Consider the following 10,363-nt stretch of genomic DNA (forward strand, 5'->3'; position numbering starts at 1 on the left):
TGGACGACTGTCGGGACTGGTAGAGGGGCTGGACGTACTGTCGGGACTGGTAGAGGGGCTGGACGACTGTCGGGACTGGTAGAGGGGCTGGACGTACTGTAGGGACTGGTAGAGGGGCGTACTGTGGGGACTGGTAGAGGGGCGACTGTGGGGACTGGTAGAGGGACGTACTGTGGGGACTGGTAGAGGGACGTACTGTGGGGACTGGTAGAGGGACGTACTGTGGGGACTGGTAGAGGGACGTACTGTGGGGACTGGTAGAGGGACGTACTGTGGGGACTGGTAGAAGGGGACGTACTGTGGGGACTGGTAGAAGGGTTGTGCGTTGCTGTGGGGACTGGTAGAAGGGTTGTACGTACTGTGGGGACTGGCAGAGGGGCTGGACGTACTGTGGGGACTGGTAGAGGGACGTACTGTGGGGACTGGTAGAGGGACGTACTGTGGGGACTGGTAGAGGGACGTACGTACTGTGGGGACTGGCAGAGGGGCTGGACGTACTGTGGGGACTGGTAGAGGGACGTACTGTGGGGACTGGTAGAGGGACGTACTGTAGGGACTGGTAGAAGGACGTACTGTAGGGACTGGTAGAGGGACTGGATGTACTGTAGGGAAGGTAGAGGGAGGTACTGTAGGGACTGGTAGAAGGACGTACTGTAGGGACTGGTAGATGGGTTGTATGTACTGTGGGGACTGGCAGAGGGGCTAGACGTACTGTGGGGACTGGTAGAAGGACGTACTGCGGGGACTGGTAGAGGGACGTACTGTAGGGACTGGTAGAAGGACATACTGTAGGGACTGGTAGATGGGTTGTACGTACTGTGGGGACTGGCAGAGGGGCTAGACGTACTGTGGGGACTGGTAGAAGGACGTACTGCGGGGACTGGTAGAGGGACGTACTGCAGGGCCTGGTAGAAGGACGTACTGTAGGGACTGGTAGAGGGACTGGATGTACTGTCGGGACTGGTAGAGGGGTTGGACGTACTGTGGGGACTGGTAGAGGGGTTGGACGTACTGTCGGGACTGGTAGAGGGGTTGGATGTACTGTAGGGACTGGTAGAGGGGTTGGACGTACTGTAGGGACTGGTAGAGGGGTTGGACGTACTGTAGGGACTGGTAGAGGGGTTGGACGTACTGTAGGGACTGGTAGAGGGGTTGGATGTACTGTAGAGACTGGTAGATGGGTTGGATGTACTGTAGGGACTGGTAGAGGGGTTGGACGTACTGTGGGGACTGGCAGAGGGGCTGGACGTATTGATCTCTTTCCCCACATACTCGCTCTCCCTCATACACCCCAGTGGGTCTTATAGATCGGTTTTGGTTCTATATTGCCTGTGCTTATGTCCCAAATGGCCCTGGTCAAAAGTAGTGCACTTCATAGAATGCTGCTTGTCAGTGTGTGGTGCTTCCATCCCAAACTGAGGATGCTACATGTACTGTAATGGTGAAACCCCCGACCAGAACAGAACCTATGGTTCTGTGACATCATCGTTACCCAGGGGTTCCTCTAGAGCAGGGGTGTCAAAGTCAAATGGACGGAGGGCCAAATAAAAAATTTAGCTACAAGCCGAGGGCCGGACTGTTCGAATGTTCATTGAAAAATTTTTAAATGACGCATATAGTCTAGTGAACCTAATTGAACCTACTGAAAACCTAACAAATATATTCCAATATGATCAGATAAATAAAGCAATATTTTCTTATGGCTCTGTCAGTAATCTTTAATTTTCAACAGACACAAAAGACAAATTTCCTTTATATAAAAATCCCCATAACATGAACATTAAATGAAAGAAACTGGTATTCAAGGCACCATCAGTAGCCTATATTTTCTATTTTAGCAAAAGTGGGCTAAATTTACTTCAAAGAAAAAAACAATAATAGCAATTTTCTATCATCCACTCAACTGAAATATTTTTAAAATATAATTGGATTGAAATACAATAAAATAAAGTGCAAAAATCTATTAATCAAAAACAACACTTTGTTTAAGGAGAAGTAACATGCAGTGAAAACAAATATTAAACTTTAACTTTTAAACTTGAACTGAGTAAAAACTCTAAATATGTGATTGCACAGTAATGTTCACTTGTTTGAGGTTGAGGGTGATACTTGGTGGTGTCCCATCTTTTCCACAAGTTCATCAATGTTCGGGGTAAGGCTCTGAGCTGAGGAAATCCTCAGAATTGAGTGGAGGTGTTCAGCAGTAAGTCGACTTCTGTGTGATGTTTTGTTCAGGTTCATCAAAGAAAAAGTTGTTCACACAGGTATGTGCTGCCAAACATAGACAACGTTTGAGCAGCCTGGATGCGCAGCTGGGGCATTGTGTCGGGAGGAAACGGGCGAACTCCGCAGCACCCACTGCCGCATATTTTGCCCTCAGTGCATCATTGCATTGGAGGTCAATCAACTCCATTTGGAGGTTTGGTGGTGAGCTTTCCACGTCAACAGCAAATGGGTTACCGAGCAGTTCCAACCTGCTTTTTTGTGCTTCAAAGTCAGCAAATCGGCGTCGAAAGTCAGCGGCAAGCATACCTATTTTATCAGCCAACTGTGCGCTCGGGAACGCACTGGTAGAGAGCTTCTCTTTCATGGTCTGGCAGCTGGGAAAGTGGCTCAAATTTTCTTTCCGCATCTGCGTCTCCCACAGAGTCAGTTTGGTTTTAAATGCCTTCACTGTACTGTACATATCAGAGATGACATGATCCCGACCCTGCAGCTGCAAGTTCATTGCATTCAGATGACTCGTAATGTCACACAGAAAAGCCATTTCACACAGAAACATTTCGTCTCGGAGTTGTGTTGTGTCTTTCCCTTTGCTGTCCAAGAACAGACAAATCTCCTCACGAAGCTCGAAACATCTTTGAAGCACCTTTCCCTGGCTTAGCCATCGCACCTCTGTGTGATAAGGCAAATCACCATGCTCCGTTTCTAACTCCGTCAGAAATGCCTTGAACTGGCGGTGATTCAAACCTTTGGCTCTGATAAAGTTAACTGTGCGCGTGATGATGCTCATTACATGCTCCATTTTCAAGGCTTTACCGCACAACGCTTCCTGGTGTATGATACAATGATAAGCTGTCAGCTCACCTGTCGCGTTTTCCTCTTGCATCTTTTCCCGTATCTTCGCCACCAGTCCGCTCCTGTGTCCACACATCGCAGGTGCTCCGTCGGTTGTCAAACCCACGAGTTTTTCCCAAGGCAGCTCCATCTCATTTACACATCTTGACACCTCTTCATACAAATCATGCCCCGTAGTTGTGCCATGCATAGGACGTAAAGCCAAAACTCCTCTGTCACGCTTAGGCTGGAGTCCACTCCGCGGATGAAAATTGACAACTGGGCAATGTCAGAAATGTCGGTGCTCTCATCCACAGCCAAGGAATATGCAATGAAATCTTTTCCCTTTTTCACAAGCTGCTCTTTTAGATTGATGGACAACTGGTCTACTCTCTCGGCAATGGTGTTTCTGCTCAGACTCACATTTAAAAAGAGTTGCCTTTTTTCTGGGCAAACTTCGTCACAAACTTTAATCATGCAGTTTTTGATGAAATCCCCCTCCGTAAATGGCCGGGCTGATTTAGCGATCTCTTCTGCCAAAATAAAACTGGCCTTGACAGCAGCCTGGCCTTGTGATTTGGCTTTTTTGAACAGAGCCTGTCGAGATTTGAGGCCTCGTTTTAATTCCTCTGCCTTTTGTAGCCTTTGTTCCATGTCCATATTCTTGTTTTTGTCCGCGTGTTTCGTTTCATAATGTCGTCTCAGATTATACTCTTTCAGTACCGCCACACTTTCTCCACACAGAAGACACACAGGTTTTCCAGCTACCTCCGTGAACATATACTCCGACTCCCACCTTGTTTGAAACCCCGGTTCTCAGTGTCCACCTTCCGTTTTGCCATTTTTGATGGGTATCTGAAAGTTAATTTTACTGTGATGCTGACGACTGCTGTGCCAATAAATATTGAAATGAAGCAGCCTACTGCTCGGTGCGTCACCGTTGCATTGTGGGAAATGTAGTATTGGTGCGTGTAAAAGATCTGCGGGCTGCCGGCTTGCTGCGGTCTGCGGGCCGGTTCTAATAATAAATCAAGATCATCCCAGGGGCCGTAAAAAACCTTCTCGCGGGCCGGATGTGGCCCGCGGGCCTTGACTCTGACATATGTGCTCCAGAGGAACATTGTGCATTGTGTCGCCTGTAGAGTCTTGATCGCTTTAGAGTGTAAAATGTGTATTTTATCTGATTCACCTCGCCTGAGTCCCAGATCTGTTTTGTGCTGTAAAGCCAACTCCTATTGGCATCATGTCATGTGTAGTTGACTAAACAGATCTGGGACTCAGTCGACTAATGACCTCCTGTTGAAGGCAGAACAGCTTGAGACGGCCCTGGCCCAAAGTAGTCCACTATATAAGGAGTAGGTTGGCTGCTTGGTGTCAAAGTTCAAAGATCAGGACTCGCAGTACAGCAGAGCTCTGAATGAGACGCCAGGCTTCAAGGAATGTAGAACTCCACCTGTAAATCATGATATGTTTCTACTTGTTGTTCGGAGCTCATTTTGTAATAAAAAAGATGATTGGAACGATGTTGAACGACACGGTCTGACTCAGATGTACCCAAGCTGAACCACAGAATAAAAAGTCCTTGTTTTACATATCAACAGTGTTCTTTAACATATTTATACTAATCATAAACAAAATATGTCCCCGTGGAACAATGTATTCAGTGACTGAAGGCAGGGTAGCCTAGTGGTTAGAGTGGAGGGGCGGCAGGGTAGCCTAGTGGTTAGAGTGTAGAGGCGGCAGGGTAGCCTAGTGGTCAGAGCGTTGGACTAGTAACTGGAAGGTTGCAAGTCCCCCAAAACAATGTGGTGTCCTTTTCACAGAGCACTGTGGTTGGCTTAACTCAGGGGTCAGGTAGGTGCTGGGGGGGTCATCGTCATGGTTACCAGATGCGCACTGTTTTGATTGGAGGTACTTTACTCAGAACCAAAAACATCAGGAAGCATCTGAAAAGCAGTCTCTTCGCTCGTTATGTTCCATTCAAACCTCACCCTCTGCTGCTCTTCAGTTTTCACTCCAACAACACCCTCCGCTGCTCTTCAGTTTTCACTCCAACAACACCCTCCGCTGCTCTTCAGTTTTCACTTCAACAACACCCTCCGCTGCTCTTCAGTTTTCACTTCAACAACACCCTCTGCTGCTCTTCAGTTTTCACTCCAACAACACCCTCCGCTGCTCTTCAGTTTTCACTTCAACAACACCCTCCGCTGCTCTTCAGTTTTCACTTCAACAACACCCTCTGCTGCTCTTCAGTGTTCACTCCAACAACACCCTCTGCTGCTCTTCAGTTTTCACTTCAACAACACCCTCTGCTGCTCTTCAGTTTTCACTCCAACAACACCCTCTGCTGCTCTTCAGGTTTCACTCCAACAACACCCTCTGCTGCTCTTCAGTTTTCACTTCAACAACACCCTCTGCTGCTCTTCAGTTTTCACTCCAACAACACCCTCTGCTGCTCTTCAGTGTTCACTCCAACAACACCCTCTGCTGCTCTTCAGTGTTCACTCCAACAACACCCTCTGCTGCTCTTCAGTTTTCACTCCAACAAAACCCTCTGCTGCTCTTCAGTGTTCACTCCAACAACACCCTCTGCTGCTCTTCAGTTTTCACTCCAACAAAACCCTCTGCTGCTCCAGTGTTCACTCCAACAAAACCCTCTGCTGCTCTTCAGTGTTCACTCGGGCAACACCCTCTGCTACTCTTCAGTTTTCACTCAGGCTACTTGCTGCCCTTCAGTTTTCACTCAGGCTACTTGCTGCTCTTCAGTTTTCACTCAGGCTACTTGCTGTCACACATGAAACCCTTTTACTGCCATCGGTGGTGTTATTGAAGATTATATGGATTCACTTCTCATAGAGATGCCAACCTGTACTAAAATGGATGGACCTGACAGAAGAGATGGGTTTTGAGTCAAATCCATTTCAACCTGCTCACTGTGTTCTACTAGAGACACATCATGATTTAACCTTTGTGTTTCTGGGAAGACGTAAAGCTGTTTATAAATGACTCTGGGAAGATGTAAAGCTGTTTATAAATGACTCTGGGAAGACGTAAAGCTGTTTATAAATGACTCTGGGAAGACGTGAAGCTGTTTATAAATGACTCTGGGAAGACGTAAAGCTGTTTGTAAATGACTCTGGGAAGACGTGAAGCTGTTTATAAATGACTCTGGGAAGACAAAGCTGTTTATAAATGACTCTGGGAAGACGTGAAGCTGTTTATAAATGACTCTGGGAAGACAAAGCTGTTTATAAATGACTCTGGGAAGACGTGAAGCTGTTTATAAATGACTCTGGGAAGACGTAAAGCTGTTTATAAATGACTCTGGGAAGACGTAAAGCTGTTTATAAATGACTCTGGGAAGACGTAAAGCTGTTTATAAATGACTCTGGGAAGACGTAAAGCTGTCTATAAATGACTCTGGGAAGACGTAAAGCTGATTGTAAATGACTCTGGGAAGACGTGAAGCTGTTTATAAATGACTCTGGGAAGACGTGAAGCTGTTTATAAATGACTCTGGGAAGACAAAGCTGTTTATAAATGACTCTGGGAAGACGTAAAGCTGATTATAAATGACTCTGGGAAGACGTAAAGCTGTTTATAAATGACTCTGGGAAGACGTAAAGCTGTTTATAAATGACTCTGGGAAGACGTAAAGCTGTTAATAAATGACTCTGGGAAGACGTGAAGCTGTTTATAAATGACTCTGGGAAGACTTAAAGCTGTTTATAAATGACTCTGGGAAGACGTAAAGCTGTTTATAAATGACTCTGGGAAGACGTAAAGCTGTTTATAAATGACTCTGGGAAGACGTGAAGCTGTTTATAAATGACTCTGGGAAGACGTAAAGCTGTATATAAATGACTCTGGGAAGACGTAAAGCTGTTATAAATGACTCTGGGAAGACGTGAAGCTGTTTATAAATGACTCTGGGAAGACGTAAAGCTGTTTATAAATGACTCTGGGAAGACGTGAAGCTGTTTGTAAATGACTCTGGGAAGACGTGAAGCTGTTTGAAAATGACTCTGGGAAGACGTGAAGCTGTTTGTAAATGACTCTGGGAAGACGTGAAGCTGTTTGTAAATGACTCTGGGAAGACGTAAAGCTGTTTATAAATGACTCTGGGAAGACGTAAAGCTGTTTATAAATGACTCTGGGAAGACGTGAAGCTGTTTATAAATGACTCTGGGAAGACGTGAAGCTGTTTGAAAATGACTCTGGGAAGACGTGAAGCTGTTTATAAATGACTCTGGGAAGACGTGAAGCTGTTTGTAAATGACTCTGGGAAGACGTGAAGCTGTTTGAAAATGACTCTGGGAAGACGTGGAAGCTGTTTGTAAATGACTCTGGGAAGACGTGAAGCTGTTTGTAAATGACTCTGGGAAGACGTAAAGCTGTTTATAAATGACTCTGGGAAGACGTGAAGCTGTTTATAAATGACTCTGGGAAGACGTGAAGCTGTTAATAAATGACTCTGGGAAGACGTGAAGCTGTTTATAAATGACTCTGGGAAGACTTAAAACTGTTTCTAAATGACTCTGGGAAGACGTAAAGCTGTTTATAAATGACTCTGGGAAGACGTGAAGCTGTTTATAAATGACTCTGGGAAGACGTGAAGCTGTTTATAAATGACTCTGGGAAGACGTAAAGCTGTTTATAAATGCCTCTGGGAAGACGTGAAGTTGTTTATAAACGACTCTGGGAAGATGTGAAGCTGTTTATAAATGACTCTGGGAAGACGTGAAGCTGTTTATAAATGACTCTGGGAAGACGTGAAGCTGTTTATAAACGACTCTGGGAAGACGTGAAGTTGTTTATAAACGACTCTGGGAAGACGTGAAGCTGTTTATAAACGACTCTGGGAAGACGTGAAGCTGTTTATAAATGACTCTGGGAAGACGTGAAGCTGTTTATAAATGCCTCTGGGAAGACGTGAAGTTGTTTATACACGACTCTGGGAAGACGTGAAGCTGTTTATAAATGACTCTGGGAAGACGTGAAGCTGTTTATAAATGCCTCTGGGAAGACGTGAAGTTGTTTATAAACGACTCTGGGAAGACGTAAAGCTGTTTATAAATGACTCTGGGAAGACGTGAAGTTGGTCTGTGTGGCTCAGTCGGTAGAGCATGGCGCTTGCACTCGTGGGAAGTAAAAGTAGTGGCCCAGTTGTAAGTCGCTGACAAAAGCGTTGCTAAATGGGATATATATTTATAAACGACTCTGGGAAGACGTGAAGCTGTCTCTAATGCCTCTGCCATGTCTCAGAGTTGACAGGAAGGAATCCTATTCCAATATGAATAATTCAACTGTTAACGCGTTGCCACATACTTCAGGCCACTTCAAATTAACCTCGGGTCAGTGGCGTACTATTCAAGCTCTTCAGAACGAGACGGCTTGTGTTTTGTATTGAAACTTGATCTCAGTCCTGCATCCCAAATAGCAACCTGTTCCCTGTGCAGTCCACTAGTTTCTGGTCAGGTTCTGGTCAAAGGTAGTGCACTATGTACGGAATAGGGTGCCGTTTGGGATTCAGACTTAATTGTCATTGTGAACAGCTAATGTAAGAAGGTATTAGTGTTAAGGACTGTCACTGTACTGAACTGTGCTCCTGTCTGTCGTCATGGTAATTAGAAAGGTCTATTTATCCAGACTGTGAAGACTGCAGCTTCCTGACAGGAGTGTTGCTCCAGGCTACATAGTAGATCACATCAGATCAGTGTCCTCTATCACAGCTCCCTCTAAGCAGAGTCCCATATAGAGAGAGAAATGGCTCTGCCTCACACATCCTTCCTGCTACATCAGACTACCACACACAGATCTGGAAATCTCGTTTTATTACATCAAGGCTGTCAAAACACAGGAAACTGGCAACTCTCTCTCTCTTGCCCTCCGCCTCTCCTGTCCATTGTCTCCCCCTCACCCACACTCTACCCCTCACCCACACTCTCCCCCTCACCCACACTCTACCCCTCACCCACACTCTCCCCCTCACCCACACTCTACCCCTCACCCACACTCTAACCCTCACCCACACTCTAACCCTCACCCACACTCTAACCCTCACCCACACTCTAACCCTCACCCACACTCTATCCCCTCACCCACACTCTATCCCCTCACCCACACTCTACTCTCACCCACACTCTACTCCTCACCCACACTCTACTCCCACCCACACTCTAACCCTCACCCACACTCTATCCCCTCACCCACACTCTATCCCTCACCCACACTCTACTCCTCACCCACACTCTACTCCTCACCCACACTCTACTCCTCACCCACACTCTACTCCTCACCCACACTCTACTCCTCACCCACACTCTACTCCTCACCCACTCTACTCCTCACCCACACTCTACTCCTCACCCACACTCTAACCCTCACCCACACTCTAACCCTCACCCACACTCTAACCCTCACCCACACTCTACCCCTCACCCACTCTAACCCTCACCCCACACTCTAACCCTCACTCCTTCATCTTTCTGTCCCAGGCAGCATTGAGTAACTTCATGTAAATCTTTGTGAAGCAGCAGCAACGTCTCCCAGTCCTTCATTCAAACTCCCAAAACGAGGCCACACACCCCCTCTCTCTCTTATGTGGGTCTCTCTCGTTGTTGTAACATAACAAAGTTAGGCCTCAGTTGAAGCCTCAGACCGTAGTGACTCTCATGACCAGCTCCCGGCTGCTGTTGCTGGGCTGCGGAGGCTGAGGATGGACTTGAGTGGGGCGGGGCTCCTGCTGCGTTGTCCAGAGGTGCTGGGTGAGCAGGTGGAGGATGTTGTACGCACAGTGGTGGTCTGGCAGGGATGGTGGCCCCTGCTCCGACATTGAGTCCTGCGTCGTCACCGTCGTCAGGCTGGCGGTTGCGGCTGTGGTCACGGTGTAGCCAGGTGCGGTGGCGGCCACCGCGGCCATGAGGGAGGAGGTGGAGGGGGGAGACCATGTCATCCCCCGGCTCTGCCCCGGGAGGAGCACTCGTCCTGGGGTTGGGCAGGGCCAGGTGCCTGGGCGTGAGCCTGATCTCTGGTGGTCCTCAGTGTCTCTGATCTTGTCGTAGTTGAGCACCTTCCACTGCTGGTTCACTGCCTGCCAGCGGTTAAAGATCCTGAACACTGAGGGGCCTTCATGGACGATCAGCGCTTGAACGAGAGAGAAGAAGAGGGAGGTTGTCAGTTACACATGAATACATCCTGAATCCAACATGTTGGCAGTGTTCGTTCATCACACAGTGAGTCCTCCAGAGCTCTGTCTGGGGAGTCATATATGTCCCACCTCAAGTGTCCTGATTGGAGGAGGAGG

The 10,363-nt window shown here is 47.3% G+C and overlaps 1 pseudogene; it reads right to left on the minus strand.

Moving 5' to 3' along the window:
- Positions 1–9,650: 9,650 nt before the first annotated feature.
- On the minus strand, positions 9,651–10,203 carry LOC135533054 (E3 ubiquitin-protein ligase MARCHF4-like; annotated as a pseudogene).
- Positions 10,204–10,363: the final 160 nt, after the last annotated feature.

The sequence above is a fragment of the Oncorhynchus masou genome, unplaced genomic scaffold (assembly GCF_036934945.1).
Source record: "Oncorhynchus masou masou isolate Uvic2021 unplaced genomic scaffold, UVic_Omas_1.1 unplaced_scaffold_2183, whole genome shotgun sequence".
Taxonomy (NCBI): Eukaryota; Metazoa; Chordata; class Actinopteri; order Salmoniformes; family Salmonidae; genus Oncorhynchus; species Oncorhynchus masou.